Here is a 26453-nt window from a genome sequence, read left to right on the forward strand (position 1 = left end):
GTGGCGTCAGAATCGCATTTTCCTTTCTCCACGTTCTTAGGTGTCCTCCGCCCCGCCCCACCCCACCCCTGTGCTGTCTCTGGTGGCCCTTCCTCTGTGGCCACGAGTGTCAGAAACCGCATTCCTGGTGGACCCGGAATCCCTGCACCGTGCACGGAGCCTCAGAGGTCAATGTGCAGCTGCGGGGGTCGGCCCACGAGCGCAGTATTTATAAGTGGATTGTGAGCCACCTACAGCAGTGGGTTCAGAAAGTCCTCCCTGCGCCCCCCACCCCCACCCCACCCCCACTCGCCTCTGCCCGCCGGAGCCCCGGAGCCCAGCTCCCGGCAGGTCGGCAGAGTGGAAATTGGAAAGTGAAGATTTACTGCCGGGCTACACAATAATTTGCTTTAAGCTGTATAAATAGTATTCTATTTGGGAATTCATCGGAAGGGAGTTTTGAAGGTCACGTCCTCCCCAACGCCGAGTGCATATGTATTTGATGTTCAATCTCGGGGCTCTTTTATAATCCGGAGCGGCTCAGCGTCAGATATATTTTTAGCAATGGGAAGCGGAATGTCAATTTCAGAAAGCCTTCCCCCAGGGCCACCCTCCTGCCCTCAGCACACATTCCTGAGCCCGGGAAGAGGGGTGATCCCACAGGCCCTCTGGGAGGGAGCCAGTGTCTGCAGCCGGTGGGCCATCAGACACCGCGCCTTCTCCAGGGTCAGCCCGGAGGTACAATTAGCTCAGGGTTCTAGAATATTCTCTAGGCCCCTTGTGGCTCATGTCCCTCCTCAGCATCATGGAGATGAGCTAAGAACTAGAGAAAGGACCCAAAGCAGATGGAGGGGGCCTGGCTGCAGCCCACCCCCCTCTCCCCACACACCCGCCCCTTCCACTCACCTTGGACCCGAAGCCATCAACATCAGAGTGGGTGTCTGCAGACAATATTGTGTCTCTGGAAGGTTCTGGCCAGCTCGTGGATGTGCTGTCTAGGGGAGGATGGGAGCACGGAGGCCATTGGCACCATCAGAGCCTGGGGGTTGGGGGGCATTGCCGCTGCTGAGAGGGGCCCTGGCCTGGAGGGCAGGGCGCTGTGGGAATGTGGTCTCTGTGCTTGGGAGGTGGACCCTGGGGGCAGGACTGCATCTGGCCCCTCACCTTCCGACCCCAGCTTGCTGAACTGTGCCCAGATGGAGCAGGCGCGCACTGAGGACTTGCTGTGTGAAGGGTCTTTGGGTGGGGACTCAGAACGGGGAGAAGGCAGAGTCTCTGTTGGGGTCTCCAGCACTTTGCCAGGGGCCGGCCCCCGAATCAGGGCCTGGGAGGTTCTCCAAGGTGGTTCTCCAAGGCACACAAAGTCAAGGCCAAGCCTCTCCCCGCTAGCACAGGCCCAGCCTCGTGTCCCCCCGGGCCTCCCCAGCACCCCCGGGCCTCCCATTCCTCTGAACCTGGGCCCCTCCCCATCGGGTGGCTCCCCTTCCCCAGCACCTGCTGAAATCACCCCGTCCTTCAAAGCCATGCCAGGCGCCTCTTTTCCATAAGGGCTCCCACCACTCCGCCCCGAGCCGAATTACAGCGACTCCCTTCATCCCCCGTCTCCCTGGTGTGGCCCACACACGAGTTAGAGCTGGATGTCTGTGTATGATTCCTCGCCAGCCTGGTGCTTGGCACACTGCGGGCCTCGGTGGGTGTTACCCAGGGGACTGTCCTCTGGCCGACTGACGGGTGGCATGAGACGGAAGTTCATGTGCAGGGGCCACATGCCTCACCCTCTGGAGCTGGGCCAAGTGCTTTCAGGTCCCAGGAAAGGCTCTTCCTCCATTTGGGACGAGTGTTGTCAGGACTTTGGAACCAGAGGGGTTTCCAGTTTGAGCCCCACCTCCTGGGGTGAGGGGGTGGTGTTCTTGAGTAAGTTCTAAACCAACTTGAAGATCGGCTTTCACATTTGATAAACATAGTTCACGTGGTTATCGTGAGGTTGAAATGTCATAATTTATGTAAAGCTTTTAGCATAGTGTACAGGACATCATAAGTGTCCAATGAATGGAAACTATTCTCATGGTGGTGATGATGATGATGATGGCGAGGATGATGAGGATGGGGTGATGATGATGGGATGGAGATGATGATGGGGTGCCCAGAATTCCTACCCCGTGGCACTAAGGCTGGAGCGTTGTGATGATGGTGATGATGGAGGTGATGATGAGGATGATGGAGGTCATAATGGGGATGATGATGGGGTGATGATGGAGGTGATGATGGGGTGATGATGGGTGATAATGGGGTGATGATGGGGATGATGGGGGTGGTAATGGGGATGATGCAGGTGATGATGGGGATGATGATGGGGTGGTGATGGGGATGATAATGGGGATGATGGAGGTGATGATGGGGATGATGGAGGTGATGATGGGGGTGATGGAGGTGATGGGGATGATGGAGGTGATGATGGGGATGATGGAGGTGATGATGGGGGTGATGGAGGTGATGATGGGGGTGATGGAGGTGATGGAGATGATGATGATGGGGGTGATGGAGGTGGTGATGGGGGTGATGGAGGTGATGATGGGGATGATGGAGGTGATGATGGGGGTGTGGAGGTGATGATGGGGATGATGGAGGTGATGATGGGGGTGATGGAGGTGATGATGGGGGTGATGGAGGTGATGATGGGGATGATGGAGGTGATGATGGGGGTGATGGAGGTGATGATGGGGATGATGGAGGTAATAATGGGGTGGGAATGGGGATAATTGTGGGGTGGGGATGAGGATGATGATGGGGATGGTGGTGATGTTTCTGCCATTTTTAGGCTCAGGGAGGCTCTATGCCTTCAGGACTTCGCAAGCCTGTCTGGTGTCTGGCCAATGCCAGCCCTGATCAGGCTCACAGACCCCCCTGCCCCGCCCCACTCGCATCCTCTGAGCCATTACCCATAGGAAAGCTGCTCTGTTTGCCTCTGTTTCTGCCTTGGCACCAAGTAAAACCATTGCTTGCACTTCCAGGGCCCATCAGCTGCTTCCTATTAGAGTTTCACGTATCCCTGTGACATATTTTTATTGTCAGGTTAGAGGAAAATATTCTGCTCGTTTGCAGCATTCTCATTATATTCCCTTTATAACAATTTCTAAAAGAGAATAAATGTAAAATATTTCTCTGTCTTGTGGCCATATTTCAGCCTGACTTTAATATGCTGCATGGTTTCCCAACTCACAATTCTCCCGGCCTCGCGATGATAGTGAAGAGATCTTCAGGTCTGAGAACACAGGGATCGATGAGTGAGCGGAGGCGCAGGACAACTTTATGGGGGTTCGGGGAGAGCGGCTTCCTGCCGACTCAGAGGCACCGCCCAGCCTCGCGGGAGACCATTCAGCCACCGTGTCTCCTTCCCTGGCCACTATGAGAACTCAGGGGCGCCTCCTCCAGGCCACTCAGCAGCTGCATCCCGAGGAGCCCGCTCTGGGCACTTGGTCCAGCGGGGGAGGTGGGGCGGTGGGGAGCTCGTGGCCATGGCTGAGCCCAGCTGCCTCCAGGTGGCCGCCACAGCCTACCCCAGAGGACCCGGGCACTCGGGCATCCAGATTTCCAGTTCTCACCTGTGGTGCAGCTCCCATGGTGCCCTCAGCCCCGGGCAGAGTGCTGCCTAGTTCCCTGCCTGTCCCTGCAGTGGACTGGGCATTGTGCTGGGCAGCCCCACAGGGTGGAGGTTGGAGCCGGCATGCACCTCTCTCCCTGGACAGACAGGACCCCGGGGGTGGATGCCTTTACTGCCCGCTGCCTGCGGATCAGGGCCCCTGGGCAAATCCTGCCCCTGCACCCTTGCTGGGGGCACCTCCTGCCCAGAATGCACTTCCCTCCCTTGTAGACGGCCAGGCCCCTCCTGGTCTTTGAGACCTAACTCCGTCACCTTGCCTGCCATCTGAGCCCCTGGAAACATCCTCTCCTCCTCCCCCACCAGCACCCCGACCCCGCAGAGCCCTGAGTTTTCTGTCCAGGGCCTCAGCACGTGTGATCTGGGCTATTCATGCCGCCAGACTCAGGCCGCAGACAGCAGTGACTGTGTGGTCACCGACTCCCCTCCGATGTGGGGCCGCGGGCAGTGCCCAGCACTGAACTAGCATTTCTCTTCCCCTGCACACAGGCGTTTCGCAGTGGTGGTGCCCGGGGAACCCCTGAGCCCAGGTTCTCCAGCACCTGCAGCCGTTCCTAGAGAGTAAGACCTAAACCTGGGGATGATGGACTAGTCCCAGCTGAGCGGCCAGTGGGGAGCTGAGGGCACCCAGCACCAGCGGGACACGGGAACTGTTGTTGGACGTGTGCTAGGCGCCAGCCTCACTCCTCTCCTGTTTAACCCCGGCCTCAGGAGCAAGACATGACATGCCCGATCGGATAGAGGAGAAATAGCCCAGAGGTTCCGGGATGTGACCACCCCAAGGTTGCACAGCCGGGAAGTAGAAACACCGGGATGCGTGCGCTATGGGACCAGGAGGTGTGGGGCGTGTCCCAGAGCAGTGGGAGATGGGCTCACAGACACCCCTCCCGGGAATGATGAACAGGGCTCCCCAATGAGGAAGCCTGGGGGCCACTGCGGGCTCAGAGGTGGGGCGGGGCCTGGCTATGCCTCGTCCTGGCCTCAGTAGAGGGGCCCAGGGCAGCGCTAGCCCCTCCTAAGCGCGGCAGGGGCTCCTGGGCATGAAGAGCAGCTTCGTCTGCTGAGTTCCGTCTGCCTGAGTTCCGTGCACTCGAGCCTAATCTGCGGTCTCCCCGTGGCCCGCATCTCCGGGGGTCTGTCCGGAGCCTGACTTCCGGCCTCCCTGGGAGAGTTGCTCGTTTCCTGTTTCCCTCTCTAAGAAACGCCCAGGCTGAGCCCCGTGGGGAGGCAGGTAGCAGTGGGGAGAGCTGCCCCTCCCAACCAGCATCTGCACAGGGCCAGGCAGGCCCGACGGGCCCCCAGCCTGGACGATCCAGCCCCCCAGAAGGAAGCAGGCAGCCTTCCTGTGCTCCAGCCCTGTGTCCCCCCAACCCCCACACTCCCATAGACCCCAGGCCGCCTGAGTCCTGCCCTCAAGCTTCCTGAGAAAGGAGCGCTCCACCTGAGGCTCGTAGCCGCCCCCATGGCTGGATATGGGGGTCAGAGAAGAAGGGAGGGCGGGGAAGAGCTGTCCTGCCCCTCCTCCCTTCACCCCATCCTGGGCCTCCCTCCTGGCAACCAGACCTGGGCCCGCTGCCTCCTGGCAGGAGGGGGCTCTGTGAACCGCTTTTCTTTTCTTGGCACCTCTTCGGATGGGACTTTTGCAGCCGGGGGTCTGGAAGCCATCAGCCTGTGTGGTTGTCCACTCCTGGCCAGGGCCACCCCAGCCCCTGCATGGTCCCTGGTCCTTGAGGACACTGGGGACTGTCTACGGAAGGGTCCCTCCCGTGCCTGCTTCTCAGGGAGGGCTGGGCCCTGCAGAGCCAGGCAGGGAGGGGCCGCTGGGAGCTCACGGGGAAGCAACAATGGAAGGAGCTTGGTATGCAGCCGCCGGAGGCATCGGAGTATCGCCGAGTGCAGTCGTCCCAAAGGCTGCGGCCACGCCACCCTTCCTGGAACACTGCTGAGAGCCACAGTCCAGGAATGGGGCCCAGGCTAGGAAGGGGGCGGGGTGGAGGGAGTGGGTGCAGCTAAGAGGCTGGGCAGGTAACGAGTTGGGCTGCGTCCGTGTCAGCCTGTGGTTGTTATGGAAAGGGAGGTGCAGTGGTGCCAGGACCCAGGCTGGCCAGGCTCTCAGCTCCCAAGACAGAGGTGCAACCCACCCTTCTCAGGCGGGCAGGACGGCCCAGGTGGCAGGGGCTGTGACACCTGTGGGCCGGCCTTGGGCTCCACCATGGGCCCCCTCTCCTATATTTGGTCCTTTCTGGGAGCCTTCCTCCCTCCCCGCCCCAACCCCGGCCCTGTGTTCCTGTCCTCAGCCCTCTCGCTCTCCTTTCCTTCCAAACTTGCTCTCGAAAAGAAAAGGCCGCCCTGGCAGCTCTGAGCATCTGCCGAGTTCGGTGCCCTTTCCCCAGGGACCGGCTCCTAGTGGCAGCCACTGTAAAATCCGGGGTGCAAGCCGCTGTCACAAAGAACCAAGAGACGCTTTCTATGCAAACGCAAGGGGTTTATTTAGCTTCCAACATATGTCGGGGCCCACAACTTACTCTGAGCGCGGCAGAGCAGTGGCCGTGAGCCCCGACTAAGGGTTCAGGCATAGGTTATATACTTTTTCTAGCTAACGGGGGGAGCAAACGGGGGAAGCAAAGGGGTCACTCTTCTGGGAATCTTGGCGCCGTTGTGAATTAATGCCTGTCCACTTTCTTATCAGGTTGCTTGCTTTTCAGTTTACTCCCGGGCTGCAGCCATCTCCGTAACCTCCCTGGCTGCAGCTGTGTCCCATAAAAGTTGATTGTTCCATCTCCCCCTCCTAACCTTCCTGATTGCCCTGGTGCTTGTTAAATGTAACACTCTGGTAACGCTTTGATGCCGTTTGTTCCTTGACCTCTCTGACCTGATTATATTGGCGCCTCTCATTCCCCCCTTTTTCTGTGGACGGTTTCTAATCTTAGAGACCCTCAGGCTCAGCTAAGGCTGAGTACTGTTGCCTGATGATAAGGAAAGAAACTATTTTAGCTTTAGCAACTTCTATTGAAATAGGATTTTTCTTCTTAAAATTTCTCCATGGCTATTAAAAAGCCAAATTAAGATTAATTTATCTACTGTCCTGATGTTTGTATAAACACAACAAGAATGGTAACTGACTACCTTTGCTGGAATTTCATGGTTGAATTTTAATGTGCCCCGTAGGGCTAGGAAGCCATGCCACCCAGCTGCCATCAGGCCCGCCTGCAGTATCTGCTGAGTTAGGTGAATTCTTCACCTGTAGCAATTCCACCTGAGCCCACGCTCCAGGCTTTAAGCCCATCTCAGTAGCCCTCCTACTTGTTGCGGCCCAGAGCGTGTGGGGGCTCCGCAGGAACGTAGAGGCATCCCTACTGCTCCCCTTTTACTCTTACCAACCGCCAGTGATGGTAGGGCATCGGCCTGACACTCCAGCGCCAGCCATCTTCAGGGCTTCCAAGCAGAATACCAGGCTTCCTTCGTGGCATTTTTACTGGCTTCAAGTCTTTAGAGCTTAGACAGGGCTCTTTAAAACATGATACTCCAGTCAAAGTTTTTCGTTAATAAAACCACTATTAGGAACCGGTCTTATTGAATCTATGCAAAGAAATGTATTGCCATGTTAGCATCGCCAAATTTCGGAGGAATTACATAAGAAGAAAGACATACTGATCTACTCTAAGATTTTCTGACTTTCCTTGCCAATTCCTTTTAGTTGTTGGCATTAAACTTTCTTTTTATGTATAACTATGCTTCAGACTTTTTACTCTAAACAGGCTTTTTTTTCTTTCTTCTCTTTTCAGACTACCCCTGACATGGGCATGGTCATAAAGGCCTGCAAGCAGTACACAGGCTGCCAACTATTAGCTGTCTCTCAACAGAGACCAAAACCCGATGGGCACTGTTCCCTGCCCAGGTGGGCACCTGCCCTCCTGGCAGCTAGGCACCCTTTACTTTTTGGGGCTCACCCCACATAGTACCCTTCCAGGATAGTCAACATACATTTAAACCTGCAAGAGAATTAAAGGTTAATGTGACAATGAAACATAATATAGGCATCATGGCCGCTTTAGGCAGCCACATCTTCTGCTACTAAACATGTGATTCTATAAATTGTCCTTGTCTCTTTGGAGCCATGTCCATGAAGATGCAGGCATTATCTAAGTCTATTCAATGTTACCAGCATCAGGCAGGTCGAGCACGCTGTAGCTTGACGAAGTCTTTCCGGATCATGGATGGGTCCGCTGACTGGACGTGGGTGTGATGGATTCAGGTCACGACGCCGTCTATCTTGAGAGCGGTGGGGGTCGTCAGCACCACGGAGTTGGGTGTAGGGACCTTTCCATTGAGGCTCCAGGAGGTGCCTTTTGCCTGGGTGGCGCCAAGGCGCAGCCAAATGTCCTCGTGCGCCCTCTGGAGCCCTCTCAAGAAAAGAGACAATTATCTTTTTAGTGAACAAGTATCTTTACAGTCTTGGGCTCTTGAGCAGATAACAGGAACATCATCCAAGTCCCCTGATGGGGGCCTGACAGGAACAGATGTGGGGGCCTTTGGCTGGGGGGGTATAAAGTCTCCATTCTTCCTCCCTCGGCACTGCTAAGGGCAGGATCATTGAAGAGGTCTCTTCACCTAGGCAGGGCTGTGCTGAGCCCTCTGGGGCAAAAGTGGTTTCTGCTTTCATTTTGGCTAAAAGGTCTCTGCCCATTAGAGGGACCAGGCAATTTGGCAAATACAGGAATTCATGAACCACCTGATGGCCGCCTAACTGACATCGGCGGGGGCGGCAGAACAGTCTGCAGCTGTGGTCCCGGTAGCTCCAATAATGGTGACTTCCTGTCCTGAGAGGGGAGCTACCTTCTGAGTAACTACCGAGTGCTCTGCCGCTGTACCAACCATAAAGTTCACAGTCTGGCCCCCGATTTTCATTTCGACCATCGGTTCATGGGGGCCCAGTTGGAAAGAGCCCAGCCTGTCCTAGTCAGAGTCAGCTGTTGCCAGTCCGAGGAGGTCTGCCTCAGGCGGCTCTGGCCAATAGCGGCTGGGTGGTTTGGATGGCCTCGCCAGCTTCTTTTGGCCTGCTCCTGCCCTGCCTGCCTCTCCACTCCTGCTACTAAACCTTACTCTGTCCCTTCTTATACATGCAGAACTGGACCCAAGGCAGCGAGTTTTGAGCAATTTTAAAATTTCTTAACATACATTTTATCATTCATGTTGCAGGGAGGGACCGGGTTAGCTCCTCCTGAATGAAAGAACTAATCAAAATAAGGCTTATTTCCTAACTTCATTTGTCCCTGGGCATGGACAACAAATGACACTAATCAGATTGACATAAACGATTTAACCTTTGTTTAGGGAGGCAAATGCAAAGCATTTACTCCAAATGTCTTTGGTTTAGGGAAAACAGGATTTTTGTTTAGTTTCCCTATTCTACTTGTCCCAGCTTACTGGTCTATCATGCATTCATCTTTCTTTTAACATTTATCTTTTTCTTTTTATTACATACACAATCTTTACAAATTTCATTCTTTTAGGTTAGCCTTCAAACCTTCTTTCTATGTCCTTCAAAAATGCATAACCATGCCTCAGACCTTCCATTAAGTATTTCTTTACCTTCCTCCATCACATCAAAGCTGTACATTCCAGTTAGTTAGAACTCTGAGCCTTAATTAATTTTTAAGGTGACATGTAAGTAATTAACATTCCTCAGATTAGCAATACATTCATCATTTTTTTTTTTTTTTTTTTTTTTTTTTGGAGATACAAACAAAAATTTCACTAGCTAAACAATTTTAAACAACAAAGACATATACTTAAACAATAAAGACAGATAACATTCCCCATTAAAACTTTGAATCACCACAGCTAGCAATTATCAGTTTGTGAGTATACAGGCCTTGTTGACGTCATCTTGGGATAGCTGTCTGTCTCTCTGTGGTCAGCGACTTCTTGTAAACTTCAAAAATATAAGGCACAATTAACCAATAGATTCAATTCTACCCTCTAGATTTCGTATGAGGCACATTCAGATTAATAATACCTAGATGAACATTTTTTTTTTTTTTTTATTGTTTGACTCAGTAAATTTTAAGGTCTCAAGTTTCCAGCAGCTATGGAAAACCACACCTGAGGCTGGCAAACAGGCCTGGCCCAGCCCTTGACTTTAAAACCACCATTTTTCTCTCGGGAAAGTCAAGAGGCAAATTTGTAGCTACATAATTTCTTGAGATTCAAATCCAATTATTATTATTAAGGCATGTACTTTGGCAAATTTTGTAACAGAGGCAATCTTACTGAATTTTCTTTTGGAGGCTTGTTGCTAGAACAAGCCTGCATTGCTTCCCTGGGTAAAATTAGCTATTTTCCTTAGGAAATAATCAGTCTTGGGTTTTATTCTGTACATGTGTGAAGAGACTCTAGTTCAAAACTCTATCTAAATGTCCAAAAACAGGACAATTGCGCGCATTAGTTTTAAACCAGCTTTTCTCTTTACATGTGAACAGAAATACCAGACACATTTTAAAACTTTTCAATTACAAGAAGGACTTTTTGTCATCTAGCTGGCGCGATCTCCATGGGAAGAGCCCTGCTCCCGTCCAGAGTAGCCGCGCCGCCCCCAGCTGTCCAGCCCGTGGGCTCCGCGCGGGACCTTTCCCAGACCTTCCCCCGGACCCGACGCCGCCGGGGGCCTCGCTGCTCCGGCCTCTCGCAAGCGACTCGCCGGCCCCGCCCCCCCGCGCTCCACACAAGCCCGGGGCCAACGCCGGCCACCGCCGGCCGCAGCCGCCGCCGCCAGGCTCCGCGAACGAGTCCGCGCCCGGCCCGAGCCCCCCAGCGCCGCCCCCCGAAGGCGCGCCGCCACCTATGGCGCTGGGCGAGCGCAGGCCCAAGCTGCGGGGCTCGGGCTGCCTGGGCTGCCGCCGCCTCTCCCGGCCTCCGGCCTCTTCCAGGCTGCGCAGCTCGGGCTCCAGCTCCGGCCCAGCACCCGCCGCCGACCGGGCCTCAGCCGCTGCAGCCCAGCTGCCTGGGCCCGTGGCGCGGCCAGGCTCTGGGGCGAGGGCTGCGGTCACCGCGCACCGCGCTCCTGCACACTTGCCCCCTCCCCCCTCCCTCCCCGTCTTTACACTCACATACTTTCACCCGACATTCATTCAGAGTTTAAACAATCCATTCAATTCTTAATAACTTCCCAATTTCTGAGGGAGCTCTAAAGCCTCCGCAATCTCCTTGAACTGATCAATCACAATACCCAAAGGAGCAGTCTGAGTCCATTCCACAGCGTCCATCCAGGAGGAGCAGAGGGTAGAGGGAGGGAGCAGAGGGTGGAGGAGAGAACACACACACACCAACACACCAACACACCAACGACAAGAAACAAAGAACAAAAGACAAAGACAGACACAACGCGTTGAGACAAAAATCGAAGGATCCAAAAAGAAGGTTTTACAGAACCAATTGACCTAGCTGGCAACAGAACTACAGAACCAGAATCAGAATCCGTACCTAACTGACGGAACAGACAGGAGTCCACCAGGCGTCCCTGGTCCTCTCCAGACTCCACCAGGGCGTCCCCCGGGGTTGTGGCCTGCGACCTCCCGACACGTCTGTCTGTCGCAGTCGGGGGAGGCTCACGCCCCTCCCCGACAGCCACCCGACCAAACAGATTTGCCAGCTCTAACTAAATTTGTGTTTCCAATATCTAAGCGATCGCTATTCAGAAAGGCGCCGTCACTTACCCCAAGAAGCGTCTGTTGGAACCCAGAGGCGGCTGCAACAAATACCTCGCTGCGTGCCCGGCGACAAGTGGGGGAGAGCCTCCTGCCTTAAATAGGGGGTCCCTCTCCTCCCCACAGGGGGAGAGCCTCCAGCCCTAAATAAGGGGTCCCTCTCACCCCCGCCGGTATCTCGGTGGAACCTCCAAATGTAAAATCCGGGGTGCAAGCCGCTGTCACAAAGAACCAAGAGACGCTTTCTATGCAAACGCAAGGGGTTTATTTAGCTTCCAACATATGTCGGGGCCCACAACTTACTCTGAGCGCGGCAGAGCAGTGGCCGTGAGCCCCGACTAAGGGTTCAGGCATAGGTTATATACTTTTTCTAGCTAACGGGGGGAGCAAACGGGGGAAGCAAAGGGGTCACTCTTCTGGGAATCTTGGCGCCGTTGTGAATTAATGCCTGTCCACTTTCTTATCAGGTTGCTTGCTTTTCAGTTTACTCCCGGGCTGCAGCCATCTCCGTAACCTCCCTGGCTGCAGCTGTGTCCCATAAAAGTTGATTGTTCCATCTCCCCCTCCTAACCTTCCTGATTGCCCTGGTGCTTGTTAAATGTAACACTCTGGTAACGCTTTGATGCCGTTTGTTCCTTGACCTCTCTGACCTGATTATATTGGCGCCTCTCACCACGACCTGTCCCTTTCCCAGGACTGTGGCAGGGACATCTGCCTGCTCCATCCCGGCCAGGGGCCGAGGCTGTGTGTGCACAGCACTCCCAGTGGGCAGCTGGGAGGAATGCACCAGTCATTTATTCATTCATTCATTCATCCGTCAGATGCCCGTGGACCCGCTGTGTTCCAGGGCCCTCTCCAGGCACCGCGTGTTCTAACATGAGTCTGACACCAGCTTGCCTGACCCTGATAAGCCCAGAGGCCCCGCACCCCCTCCCTGTCAGGCACTAGCTCAGGCCAGATCCCCAAAACCTGAGGCCTAGAATTCCACATTCCAGGGTCCTCTTGGGCCCCCAGGCCTCTATCCATGGATCCTGTCCAGGCTCCCGGCTGGGCCTGTGCCCTGCTGCCCCTCTGTGTGAACAGAACCTGTGGTTTTCCGAGAGTGGAGTCCTCAGCACCGGGGAAGCGGCCTGTAGGGAGAGCTACTTGCAGGGCGCCCGCGGGGCGGAGGGTGCAGGCTGCCAGACGCAGTCCTTGCCCCGGGGGTGCCCGTCAGATTGGCCTGGGGCTGACTGTGCTGGGTGGTCCATGCAGAGGCCGCCCCGATGACCGCCCTCAGGGGTGCTCCCTCCCCTGCACCTTTGGCTTCAGGTGGGCCCAGTAGCACTGAGCTCACAGCATTGAACCCGAGCCCCTGGCTGTGCTGGGCTCCAGGGAAGGTGCTTCCTCAGGCAGCAGAGGCATCGCAGGAGGGAAGGAGGGGCTGGGAATGCCGCCACCTGCACTCACAGCAGACACATCCAAGTTGCGAGCAGGAGATGGAGGCTCCTGGCTCCTCAGCCCAGTATTTATCCAGGAGGTGCTTGGCTTCGTGGCAGCCCGGCCACGGCCTGGTGGGAATGCCAGCAGAGAAGTGCCCGCCCCTCGTCCCCAGGCCCGGGCCTCTCTGAGCCACGTGGGGGGCAAGAGGGGACCAGGAGGGAGAAGGTGCCACAGGAGGAGAGGCAGCTGGAAGCGGGGGAAGCCAGGCAGTGCTATGCTCCCGTCTCGGACCGATGGAGCACTGGCCTAAGGCTGGTTTCCAGAAGCCCAGTGTGTGGGACCCTCCCGGGCCCCTGGGGGTCCTGCAGGACCCACAGGGGGTGAGTTCTGTCTCCCAGCCCAGGAAGGTTGGGCTGCGGACACTTCCTGTCCGTAGGCTGCCTGGTGCCCCTCAGGAGCCTGGGGTGAGGGCCAGGGTAAGGATGATTCCCAAGACGTGTCCCCTCTGTCCACAGCCTGTGCGCCATGAAGGGTTAACTCGCCGCCACGGCAGTTGATGCAGTTTTGATTCTGTTGCTTATTCACTGGGGCTGGGTCCCTGTGAGCAGATAGGGGTGGGGGTGATGTGGCAGGGAGCTGAGGGCCCTGCAGTCCCCCAGGGGACATGGGGAGGCCCGGGGGCTGAGCCCTCACGTGGAGACCTGCGTGGGAGACTTGCCTCCTGGCTGGGAAGTGGTAGGACAGACCTCACGTTAGAACCGTCGCCCCAGACCCCCAACCTCAGGAAATCTGGGGCACAGGTGCGGCCAAGAGCAGAGGGGGGCAGACGTGGGCAAGCAGGAAAGCTGCCCAGGCAAAAGGAGCCAGCAGAGGCCCCTCCAGACCCCGTCCTCACCGCCACTGGTCTGAGGCTGCTCTGGAGCCCCACCTGCCGCCTGGCCCCTCCCTTGGCCTGCAGCCTCTGGATACTGTCTCGTCCACATAAGGGCATACATCAGTCAGCCAGGCTGCCTAACAAAGCACCCCAGACGGCCAGCTGAAACAACAGACATGTACTGTCTTGGTCTGGAAGCTGGAAGCCCAAGGCCAGGGTGTGGGCAGGGCTGGTTCCACTGAGGTCGAGAGGGAGGCTCTATCCCAGGCGTCTCCCCAGCCTCCGGGGTGACACTGGCAGTGCTTGGGTCCCAGCATCTGCTGCATCTCCACCCGGCAGCATCCCCGGTGCGTGTCTGTGTCCAAATAGCCTCCGGAATCAGATGTCCACTCCTGGACCGGGCTCCGGAGTGCAGGCCCTCACACAAGACGCCTGGCCTGGCTGTGCCCAGTAGTAATTACGGGCAGGAACATGCGTGGGGAGGCCTCCAGGGCACAGGGCCTTGGTCCCTGCTGTGGGTGAGATGGGGAAGGAAGGGAGGAAGCTGAACATCCAGCTCGGGGAGCAAAGCCTGTGGCCCGGGGACCCCCAGCGGGCAGAGCACCTGGCCCACACACGTCGTGTGGTGAATGTGGGTAAGCAGCTTGGCCTTTGGCTGGGGTTTTTCCACCTGTGGAGTGAGGAACACTGAGATCCTTTCTCGGAAGCATCTCTGGAACCCGTGAGGCTGTGTGGGTCCCGCAGGCTGGGCTCAGTGGCGAGGGAGGGAGGCAGCTCCCGGTAAAGCGGGCAGCGGGTGGAGACGGCACCTGCACCCATGCCCACACGGCCGTGCACCTGGTACCTCATCGCTGTTCCCATGGCACCGGCGAGAACAGGTCCTGGACCCTCCCGCAGGCTCTCGGCACCCCCACCCGGGGGGAGAGGTTTTTAATTCATGGTCAGGGAACTGCATCCCCTGGTTGTCAGGGGTCGGGAGCAGGGAGCTGATGTGGCTACGATCCTGACAGTGAGCAACCACTCCAGCCCAGGGCGCAAACGGAGCCCTGGCCTGCTCTCCATCCTCACTGCGGCCTGGAGAGGCTGGTGGCCAAGGTCCCCCTGGGGCGTGTCCATGTGTCCCCAGCAGGAAGGAGCCTGGCCAAGGCCGACTGCGGTCCGGCAAGGAGCCACCCGCTGCCCGGAAGGCCCGGAGCGCTTTGAGTCTGCCTCTAGCGTGCCTGATTGATAGTACCATTCAGAGTGCATGTATTTTTTTAATAATCTGTTTCTAAAACTAGCATTTTTCTAACCGCAAGCAGCATGAGACACTCATACTCTTTTAACTTGTCTGTTGAAGATGTTTGTTTTCCTTTAAGAGAGCTGCAGTGGGAGGTGCTGGCCCTGGGTCCCGGCACCCTGGCCTGCGGTGTCTGGCCCCACCCTCCTGGAGCTCCAAGCCCGCCTGACTGGGGCCTCCCTCCCGTTCCCCATGGCTTGGGAGCAGGTGACGTCACCTCTCTGCACCAGTTCCCTCACACACATAGTGGCAGGGTTACAGGTACGAGGGAAGCACATAGTAGGTGCTCACTCAGCGTCCATGTGGCAGCTTCGCCCTCTCCCTGCCCTCCCGATGGCTTCGGAAAGCAGATTCCGTCTCGTTTCACTGGTCCTGTTGGGGCAGGGTTCCTAATCCGTATCTTTAACCCACATCCCCTTTGGATGGACATAATGGACCTCCCATGGGCCCAGCCCACCCTCAGGTGCCCGTCTCCTGTGAGCGCCTCAGTTTCTCTACCAGCCAGGACCGTCTGTTGTTGAGTGTTTTATTGCTGCTGTTTGTCATTCAAACCAATAGGCTCTTTCTGCATTTCCAAAATAGCACACGGCGCAATGTCGACTGTGTCCGTTCAGACCCCTCCCCACGCCCAGCGCCCTGATCTGCTCCCCCAGGGGCGTGCGCCCCTGACTCCCCTGGAAAAACTGCCATGGACTCCCATACCCGGTCGGTTTGAGAGTGGAAAAGCTACTGGTGCCACGTGAAGTGCTCGCAGGGTGCCCTGCCCCAGGCCCTGCCTGCGCTCAGCCTGGCGGCCTGGCCATGCCTGCGTCTCCCGCTCTTAGACCATGGTGGGCACTGCCACCTATTCCCATCAGCCGACCAAAAGGGAGACCCCGGGGACGCCTGGATTCCAGAAATCCCAGAGGCTGTTCCACACCTGCGTCAGCCAGCAGTCCTCTCTCAGGGGCCCCGCCTGCGGCCTGTGGGGACCCCGGGACTTCCCCTGGGGCTGCCCCCTCCCCCATGTTGCCATGGAGAAGTGCTGACGGTCGGTTTCTCCTCTGCCATTTCTTTCTGGAATTCATCCACATCAAGGCGAGATCCCTTATGTTCAGGGCTCTGCAAGGCTGTGGTGATTAAGCACTTAAATTGATTAATGAAATTTCCTGTGATGAGAACCACTGTCATTCATTAATCTGAGCGGGATTATAAATAAGAGGTGGCAGATACAGGAGACAAGCGTGTTGACAGGTCGATGCCGCGGCCGGAATCACAAGCAGCCTCCTGCTTCCCGGGGCTCCGGCGGCAGGCAGCCCGGGGACCGCTCCCCCGGAGGCAAAATCAGATGAGAGGGAAGTGTTTTAACAAAGAGGAGTGCGTCCTGAGCGGGAAGCCCAGGAGCAGAGGCTGCAGGCGCTCATGCCAATGGCCGGGCTGAGCTCACGGGGATGGTGGCAGCGGCCCCCTGAGGGAAGCAGACACCCAAGTCCCTGGACGTCGGAACTGAACGGCAGCTGAGGAGTCTGTCTGGGGGTCAGCCCAGCCCTGGGCGCTGGTCCTGCCTCCGTGGCTCACTCGCTGGGTGACCGAGGTGCCCAACCTCGAGCCTCCACCCCGCGGGTGAGATGTGGATGTTGATGGCACCTCCCTCGTGAGGTGTCGTTCAGAATAGTGAGGTGACGTCTGTGCGGCGTTTTTATCCGTTCTGCAAGTATTTATTGAGCACCTACTGTATGCCTGGACGGCGCTGGAATTCGGGGTTTGCAAGGGATGAGGCATGTGGGCGCTGCCCCCTGAGAGCTGGTGACCCTGTAGAGAGCAGGCATCCAACATGGCCCCGCTTTGCCACGCGGTGTGGGCTGGCAAGGCCTGTGAAGCACGGGTCTGGGAGGGGTGTTGCCGGGAGCCTGGCCTCGCGGGGGCAGGGAGACTGTCTTGAGAAAGGAACGTCTGGGCTGGGCTCTTAGGAAAGCCAGGGCCCCCTGTGTGAGGAGGGGCAGGGAGGCCGAGAGACTGTTCCAGAAGGGGGCAAGGGCGTGGGGGCGGACCGGCCCAGGAGGAGCAGAGCATGGAGGGGCTGTCGGAGGCCAGGGTGGCCGGACACAGCGGGCGAGGATGGCAGCCGGAGAGGCTGGGAGGGGGCAGCAGCACAGTCCTCGGGGCCTCTGGGCTCCCCGAATCAGCACTCCCTGAGGGGGTTCTCGGTGAGCCATGCTGAGCAGAAGGGACCTCCTCGCCGAGGCCTGAGGGCCGCCCACCTCCCCGGCTTCCCAGGCACCACGCTCTCTGTTGGCCTCTGGCCCCGGGTGCCTGTGGTCCTTTCCGTCCCTGGCCCTGGCCCACCTCTTCCCTGGCCCCTGGGGCGCTCTCCCGGGCTCTGGCTCATTGATGCCGAGGGACCTTCAGCTCCAGCCCAAGCGCACTGCTCCCCTGCCCAGGCCAAAGCCCTAAGATAGCCCCGCAGAGCGCTGTGCCTCCCGTGCAGCCGCTCACAGATGCACCTCCCGTATGTGTGCATGGCCTGCCTGACATCTGTCCCCACTCACAAGGGTGTGGCCTCAGGAGGCACGGACCGGCGCTGCTCCGGTCCCCACACATCCTCGGACCCGTGTGGGGCCCGGCACGTGGCAGGCCTCAGCAAATACTTGTCACGTTCTTGGGTGCTGGGTCAGGTGACCTTGGGAGCATCATGGAGGTGGTGGCGGTGCCAGAGAGAGCGGGCAGGGCAGGGACGCCCAGCCCCGGCATCCAGGCCCGAGTCTCCTGGGTAGCAGGCCCTGGGCCACCTCAGCGCTGCTCTGAGAAGAGGTTGCTGAAGGTCCTGCAGACGTGGCAGAGTTGGGAGCTGTGGTTTGAGCCTCGACGGAAGGATGGTCAGCAGATGAGCCCAGTGCCCGCAGGGGGGCTGTGAGGTGGGGCTGGGGCGGCTGCAGGGGTGAGCATCCAACCCGAGCAAAACTGCTGAGGGCGCCCTGGCCCGGGAGAGGCCCCACCAGGAGTGAGCAGGGTTGTCCCAAGGCCCCTCACAGGGCGGAAGTTTATTTGTCCCCTGGGCGGGGGGAGGGGGACACAGGGTGCCCGATGCCAGAGGAGCCGGGCGTCAGGACAGAGCCAGGACCTGGCCACCAGCAGGCTCGCACCTTCAGGCACCTCTACCCTCGAGTTAACAGTCTTGCCCTGGGTTTGGGTGTTTTAAATCTCCCAAGAGGTCTGAGGTCGCCTCCTAAGTGAGGAAAACCTCCATGTGCCACTGCTGGAGAAGGCTGGAGGGACCGAGGCCGAGGTGTCCCCTGCTGTCAGCCCTGCTGGGTGGGGGTGGGCCTCGGTGTGAGCAAGCATCCGCAGTGAGGATGGTGTCCGGAATGGAGGTCTTGGTGCCCAGGGGCTCAGAGACCTGGGTTCCGCCCGGTGCGGCCATGCCAGGCCCTCTTTCCCTCGCCTGGGACATGAACGGGCCGGGCCAGGGAGCAGTCCCAGCAGCCCCTTCAGCTCCAGACTTTGTCCAACGCGATGCGCCGCCCACCCCATCATCTTGCTGGCGGCAAGAGTTAAGTTTTAATGAGAAAAGACTTTCTCAGAATGTTGAGTATAATTAAAACTCGGCCACGGGAGGAAGGACACGAGAACTAGAGCAAGTGCGAATGTAAAACACAGCCCCGCTCTCCTCTCCCCGCGACGTGGATTATTAAGTCGGGTTTGAGAAAAGTTCCTATTAAATATTTAAATATTGCATTAAATATTCATCATCTCTGAAATTGCTTCCTAACAGATCCTTAGGTAAATACCACAATATCTGATCACACAGGCAGCACAGAGGCCCGGAAAGGGTGTGAGCCTACCAGGGGCTCGCCCATGGGCTCAGGGAATCCCATTCACGGGGTCGGGGGAGGGGGACACCTCGGGGCGGGGCCTGGGTGGCTGCGGGTTTGCTGGTGGCGACCGAGCCTCAGAGGGACAGAGTGACACAAGGTCACACGGCAGCAGCAGGGTTTTCCGCCCTCCCGAGCGGTTTGGCGCCAAACCTTTTTTTTTTTTTTAACATATTCTTATTGATTTCAGAGAGGAAGGGAGAGGGAGACAGAGATAGAAACATCAATGATGCAAGAGAATCATTGACTGGCTGCCTCCTGCACCCCCACACTGGAGATGGAGCCCACAACCCAGGCATGTGCCCTGACCAGGAATTGAACCCTGACCTGTTTCACAGGTCGACACTCAACCACTGGGCTAAGTTAACCACTTTAAAGAGCACAGTTTGGAGGCATCTAGTCCGGTCACAAGGCTGCGTAGTCACCACCTCTAGCTCCGAAACAGCCCCCCAGGGAGCTGCACAGAGGCGAGCAGGAGACGGGTGGGATGGGGTCACCCAGGTGCCCGGGCTGCCCAGCCACCGCTCCCCCTGCCTGCATTTCCACGCCACCCGGGCAGGTGAGCAGCGTTCTGGATTCCTACGAGCCGTGTTTTAATGCTGCCGCAGAGTTGCAGGTGACGGAAAACCTGTTTCTTTCCCACCCAGGAAATGGGTGCCCCGTGCAGCCTGCATGTCAGTGCACATGCGAAAATACTGTGTGCTCTCTTCCCAGCGCCCGCGGGTCTGTCACCGGGCAGAGAAGACGCGGGGCTGAGAACCAGAGCCCCTTCCCGGGGCCCAGGGAGGGCAGCTAAATGTGGGGTGCCTGCTTCTCCCCGTTAAGGGTGCAGCCGCCACTCCCACCCCCAGGGAGGCTCGTCCCCTGGAGGCTGCAGGACCATCTGCTATTCCCCAGGGAGGCTGGGGAGGCACCTGCTCCCTGGGGAGCAGGCGGTGTAATGGCTGAGGCCCAGCGGGCACTGCTTTAATGGGACTGAGCCCGAGAGCCCCTTCCCACCCGCCCCCCCCCCCCCCCACACACACACACACGGCGCTTGGGCCCCTGGGTCCAGGGGGCTCACCCCTCCTGCCTGTCCCTGCTGCGCATCCAGCCAGCCCGGCCGTCCCTTCCTGCCCCTATTCCAGGTACATGCCCTGTGCCTTCCCTTCTCATCTGGGTTCTACCTCTCAGAACTGACAGGGGCGGGTCTGAGAGGCGGGTTTCTGAGCAGCTGCGGCGGCCTGGGCCACTGTTTTGTTTTGTTTTATACCTGAGGTGAGGTTCCCATAACCTAAGTTCACCATCTTATTTTTATTTATTTTTATTTATTGATTTTTATTGATTTCAGAGAGGAAGGGAGGGGAAGAGAGAGTTGGAAACATCATTAGTGCGACGATCATTCGGTCCTACAGACGAGGATACACAGGCTCAGGGAGCAGGAGGGCCTCAGCCAAGGCTCACACCCCAGTGAAGGGCAGGGGCAGGGAGCGGAGAGGAGTCCCCAGGTGTTTTCAGCCCATTTGTTTGTTTGGGGGGCAGGGGGCGTGGCTGGGTGTGTCCCTGTGGCTCCCAAGGCAGCCAAGCTGGTGTCTCTCCAGCCAGTGTCGTTGGCCCCGTGGCGGGATCCTTGGTTCCCTTTGTGCGTGTTTCTGACACGGGCCCGGATTCGTCGTCTGATGCCATGTGCTTCCCTCCCAGGCGGGCTCTGCCCTGCCCCCTGTCTCTCTCTTAGGCATGTTTTTGTGAACTTGAGAAAAAATGGGGAAAAGGCCAACTCCCTGTGTCCAGCCCATTAATTCTGCATGCGCGGGCAGAATTAACCTTGGCAAGGCTTCGCGAGGAGAGGGTAATTCTAACCTTAGAAATCTGCTGATTAAAGCTGGTTTCAGGAATTCGATTCCACTTAATGTCTTGGCAGGGCGCCCGGCTTCGCATTAACACAGCCCCAGACTCGGGCCTGGCTCCCCCTCCTTCCTAATAAACAAAGCCCCTTCGCCTGCTTGAAGCAACGATCCCTTTCCTGGGCTCCGGGCTGCACACAGCTGCGTGTGTTGCGAGCCCTGGGTCCCTGGCCAGTGCCTCGGGCCGGAGGGCGGTGCTGGGAGCGGGATCCCGCAGGCTCTGGAGGGAAGCAGCAGTTACAGCCGGAAATGCCGGCGCTCCAGGCCCACGTGCCAAGCAGAGCCACCTGGTTTCTGGGCAGCACTCCCCCTCCCCCCGCCCCCATGAGAATGCCTCTGGGGGCTTTGGGAGCAGCTCCTGGGTTATCCATGTCTCCCAAGGCCCTGTCCTTCTGGGAACAGGGGACTGAGGCACAGAGGATGCGTGAGGACACACCCCTGGCCTCCCCAGAGACGCAGTGTCTCCCCATTCTTCTTCCCTTCCGCTGAGAAGTGCTGGGGCCGGGGGAGGGGGCGCCACACCAAGAGTTACTGGGGGTTGGCGTCCTCTTCCTCACAGTCCTCAGTGCTATGGGGGGCTCGGTCCTGCCAGGGGAGACAGCAGGAGGGGGCGCGGGGGGGGGGGGGGGTGTTGGTGAGTGCCTGATAGGCACAAACCACTCGGAGAGCAGGTCCAGCCACTTGGCGAGACCCCAGGAAGTCGGTCTCAGCAAATCCACTTTGATGAGAGAGTCAGTTGTGCTTTGTTTACTTGTTGTTTATGCCAGTACCTTTAGGGAGGGTTGGAGATAGACACAAGCCCAGACGTAGTGAACGGGCTGGAGGGACCAGCACCTAAGGTGGAAGCTACACCCACCTGGCAGGGCCTGGGGGCACCCGGTGCCAGGAGGGCGTTCTGAGACACGCAAGTGACCCGGGTGGCCCGTTCCCCAAAGCGGTCTAGCGCCTGTGGGGGAGGGAAGATGGAGGGCAGCCCACACAGACTGGGCAGAGGGGCCGGGGCGGGGGTGGGGGGTGGGGGGGGTGGGGAGGGGGAAGCACCTGGGCTGGACCCCCACAGAGAGGGAGCCCGCGGCCCCTCCCTTCTGCCCCATCTTCTGGGCTTGGATGTCTTCTCTCTAAATCTAAATTTACCTTATTATCAAGTTTTAGCTTCCCTTCCATTTTATGCCCCTAATTTATTAATCCTGGGTCCCCAAAACACAATAAAGCTGAAGCTCCAGGGATTTTATTTATATCCCTGAACATGATTTTTATGCCTTTTTATCTAAAACTTCATTTGATTTTTATCGCCCTCCTCACTCACAAGGGTCAGGCTGCAACCACTTGAACAGATGAGCTTCCGCAGGCCCGGCCTGGCCCGGCCCCGGAGGCGGCCCAGGTGAGGGGCTGCGGGCCTGGGGCACGGGCCTCTCAGAGCCCGTTCTGTCCCCTCACCCCTGCTCCTGCCTTCCTGTCTAGGTCCCTTTCCAGCCCATGCTGTAAAGATAGTCTAGAACTTTCTGTGAAGATGGGGGAGCCTCTAGGGCAGCGGTTCTCAACCTGTGGGTCACGACCCCTTTGGCGGTCGAACGACCCTTTCACAGGGGTCGCCTAAGACCATCCTGCATATCAGATATTTACATGACGATCCATAACAGTAGCAACATGACAGTTATGAAGTAGCAACGAAAATAATTTTATGGTTGGGTCACAACATGAGGAACTGTATTTAAAGGGCCAGAAGGTTGAGAACCACTGCTCTAGGGTGAGAACTGAGAGTGTCTTTCCATGGTGCACCCCACAGTGTTTCTCCGGGTTTCTCCCCACTCCTCACCCAGACCCAGGGCCCCTGGGGGGTGCCTCCTCCTTCCTTCCTTCCCCCCACTAGAGCCCACCTGTCCTCCTGCCCAGCAACCCCCATCTGGAGGGTCTCCTTGGCCGTCTCTGCTTGCCAAGGGAGCTCCACCCCTGTGAACCCCTCCTCTGAGCTCCCACGGATGTAGGTGTCCAGGGCTCTCCTGTCTGCAGGGCCCAAGGTGGGTGCACACGTGTCCTGGGCTGCCAGGTGCTGCCCTGGTCTCTTGGCGCTCTCCCTGGCACAGTGCTCACCTGGGAGGGGGGAGGATTGCCAACCTTGTGAAGTTTGCTGTCCTCCCACCCCCATGGGTTTCTTTCTGCCCCTCAAATCCTCCACTCTGAGGACCCCACCTCCACAGCCCACTGGGCCACCTGACCCGGCTGTCCCTCCACTGTGTGCACCAGACCTTCTGCCCAGGAGACGGGTAGATGCCTGCGGGTCAGACTCCACGCTAACAGATGGCACCTTGAGCCTCTGAGCCCCAGCTCCCACACCTGCAGAGAGGGGCTCATGCCACCTCCTCCAGGACTGCAGGGGGCCCAGCCTCCCTCCCCCACCTCCCGGGTCACCTGCAGCACCCAGCACAGGGGACATATGATTACTTGGCCAAAAGCCTGACATGATGTCACAGAGGATCAGGCCACCAGGGTGTCAGGCCAGGGGGAGCCCATCTCCCAGGGAGGAAGTCCCTGAGGTCCTGGAGAATGAATCTTCGGGAGCCTGCCCACCCGGGCCCAGGAACCTCCCACGAAAGTGCAGTGCTCAGGGACTGTTTCCAGGGGAAGGTCTGGCCCCACTGGGGCAGCCTGAGCTGGGCCAGGGCTGACATCTGCCGGCATGGCCCACGGGCCTCAGGGCGGCACCCTGGCCGGCCCCCTTGCCGTCTGGCGCGGTGCCCTGGTGCCGCAGGGCCTCGCTGCTCTGGGAGATGCCATCACAGATTGTCTGTGCGAGAGGCCGGTGGACACCCGGTCAATGACGATCTAATATGCCGGATCTCCCCTGTCACCCAGCCCCGGAGGCTAGATCAGGCTGTAATCCATTTAGCTCAAACTCATTTTAAAGCAATTCACTATTTAACAAGTTCTGAGGCCCAGTCTTTGCAGGCGGCGTGTGAATGGAATCATTTGGTCTAATCTTAGATTAATGTGAACCAGGTCCTTCAGTGAGGCCAGTCCCAGGAGCAGCCCAGGACTCATCCATCCCTCGTCGCTGACAAAGGCAGGCCCTGCAGGCCTGAGCTCAGCCACCGCAAGGAGCCAGGGCTTTGGGCCCGACAGGGGTGGGCTGGAGTCTCCTCACCTCCTCCCAACCATGGGACCTGGGGCAGACTGCTCGCCCGTTCGCCTTGGTCTTCCCCGAGGGTGCCTCTGTGCAGGGCGGATGTAGAGTAGAGACGAGAGGCAAGATCTCCACGCCATCCCCATTGTCCCCACAGATCTTCCCAGCGCCCACAGACCAGTCTCGGCGTTCTGGGTGCCTGCTTGGACCTACTTCCGCACCGAGTAGCAGCTGGTAGGGGGAGATCGGGAAGGTGCTGAAGGGTTCTCTCCCACCTGCTTCCCCTGAGGATGTCAGAACTGTGGCACCAGAGGAACCGTTCACATTTCACCCCAACCTGGGAGCCCGGCAGCTCTGCCCGCTCAGGTGCCTCCCTGCCCCACCGAGTCCTGGGGCTCACGGCCAGGCAGGGGAGAGTCCCGCACGGTGCTGTCATCTCAAATCTGGAAGAGAGACACTTTCTTGCCTCTCGGGTCACACTGGGTCGATGGGCTCTTGCTCCCCACCACCCACAGATAGCCCAGCTGGGTGGGGAGACACAGCGAGGGCAGAAGGACAAGGGGAGCTGTGGGGCCAGACCCGCAGTTCTAGCCCTGTGCCTGCCCTTGTCCTTGAACTCTACAAGCTTCCCATCCTCCTTCCAGGAAATCCCCCTCCGCGTGCAGAGTCGGGCTGTTTGGATCTGTTTTGTATATTGTCTGGGGAGACCGGAGACCACTGGACCAGTGGACAAGGACAGAGCCATAAAAATCACAAGGCCGTTGCTTCAAATGCAAGGCCATCTGCCAGCTGCTCGTCATGGGTCCCATGGGGGGCCCTGCAGAACAGTCTGCGGATTCACGGACTCAGCCACCCAATGTCGTCCGCGCGGAGGACTTGGATGGGAAAGCTGGGAAGAGGCTGGCAGCCGTGCCCAGACCATGCTCTGTGCAGAAGTTGCCCTTCTTGTCCACCTGGCCTGGTCTTACCCTCCTGCTGTCCACCTGGCCTGGTCCTTTCCTCCCATCATCCACCTGGCCTGGTCCTTTCCCTCCCGTCATCCACCTGGCCTGGTCTTACCCTCCCGTTGTCACCTCATCACAAACATCACTTCCCCTTGGGTGACTTTGTTGACCTTCAACATGGAAAAGGGAACTCTTCCCTCCTTGGGCTCCATCACACTCTCCAGGGCCCCTTGGGCTTGGCGTCGGGCTGTTTGGATCTGTTTTGTGTGTTGCCTGGGGAGACCGGAGACTGGGGGCCAGGCCCTGAGGCTGGCACAGAGCAGCCCGCAGTCAAAGCTCGTTTACGGGAAACCCACTTCCACGGCCTCCTCCTCCGTCTGAGCCAGCCCTGCCCAGCCCGGGTGGTCCCGTCAGAGGGCCTGGCTCTCACTGCCTCCGCTCACGCTGGGATATTCTGAATGAACGGCCGCTGTCCCCCACCACTCCCGAGCAGGCTTAAATCATCGTCTTCTCGGTGGATTTTCCTCTCTCCTCTGTTATCTCCTTTTCCTCCGTCACCTTTATGCCAGAACACATTTTTTAAAACTATTCATCTTTGTCACGCATACATCAGATTTAAGTGTGAGCTAAGCCAGGCACCTAAAAATCTATTTGCACGCTGATTGCCTTTGTGCCGACGGTCACCTCCCCAGTGGGGAGAGGTGAGAGCAGTGGAGGGCGGGAGGCACTGGGAGCCGTGGCGGGTACTGGAGGACTGAGGGAGCCAGAGGGCCGAGGGGGGAGCTACCACCACAAGCTTCCTGGCGCTCTCAGCCCCCGGCTATGGCTGTTTGCGGAGGAGGTAGCAGTGGGACTCTCATAAGAGGATTATGGGTGGGGATTTGATGTAAGCACCCCGTCTGAGGACACAGCAGGCATTATCCCTGCATTAGAGGAGGCTTTTCGGGGAGGGGGGGCTGAGGAGTGAGCTTTCACTCAGGAGGCTCAGGGAGACACTCACTGACTGACTCAGGCTGGCCCAGCCTTCGAACTCCCAACTCCCCAAAGTGCAGCCCCTCCCAGAGTCCCAACCTCCAAAAGCCGTCTCCCCCAACCCTGGCTTCCCCAGGTCTCAGCCTCTGGGGTCCAGGCTCCACAGGCCTCAGCCACACAGCTCTGAACTGTACCTCTCCCCTGCTCTTGCTCTCCAGGGCCTCCGCATCAGCAGTACCTCCCGCAGTGAGGGGGTGTCCCATGGTGAGGGGGTGTCTTGTGATATGGGGTGTCCCATGGTGATGGACTATCTCGTGACATTGGCTGTCCCATGGTGATGGTGTATCCCGTGGTGATGGGGTATCTCATAATATGGGGTGTCCCATGGTGATGAAGTGTCTTGTGGTGATGGGGTGTCCCGTGGTGATGGGGTGTCCCGTGGTGATGGGGTGTCCCGTGGTGATGAAGTGTCCCGTGGTGATGGGTTGTCCCATGGCGATGGGATGTCCCATGGCGATGGGTGTCCCGTGGTGATGAAGTGTCCCGTGGTGATGGGGTGTCCCATGGCGATGGGGTGTCCCATGGCGATGGGGTGTCCCATGGTGATGGGGTGTCCCATGGTGATGGATTTTCCCATGGCGATGGGGTGTCCCATGGTGATGGGGTGTCCCATGGTGATGGGGTGTCCCGTGGTGATGAGGTGTCCCATGGTGGTGATGGGATGTCCCATGGTGATGGGGTGTCCCGTGGTGATGGGGTGTCCC

The 26453-nt window shown here is 58.1% G+C and overlaps 1 protein-coding gene and 1 long non-coding RNA gene across 10 annotated transcripts in view; one reads left to right on the forward strand and one right to left on the reverse strand.

Moving 5' to 3' along the window:
* The window catches only part of CAMTA1 (calmodulin binding transcription activator 1), a 674030-nt gene that overhangs the window by 445679 nt on the left and 201898 nt on the right, over positions 1-26453 (forward strand). The gene's annotated exons all lie outside the window — the stretch shown is intronic.
* Positions 6102-11452, reverse strand: LOC139002828 (uncharacterized). Its single transcript, XR_011470177.1, has 2 exons — positions 10866-11452; positions 6102-9572 (listed from the first exon to the last, which is right to left on the reverse strand). It is a non-coding gene; the product is annotated as an uncharacterized lncRNA (long non-coding RNA).

The sequence above is a fragment of the Myotis yumanensis genome, unplaced genomic scaffold (genome assembly GCF_028538775.1).
Source record: "Myotis yumanensis isolate MYYU_CA2020_CCGP unplaced genomic scaffold, mMyoYum1.0.hap1 SCAF_2, whole genome shotgun sequence".
In the NCBI taxonomy this organism is placed as follows: Eukaryota; Metazoa; Chordata; class Mammalia; order Chiroptera; family Vespertilionidae; genus Myotis; species Myotis yumanensis.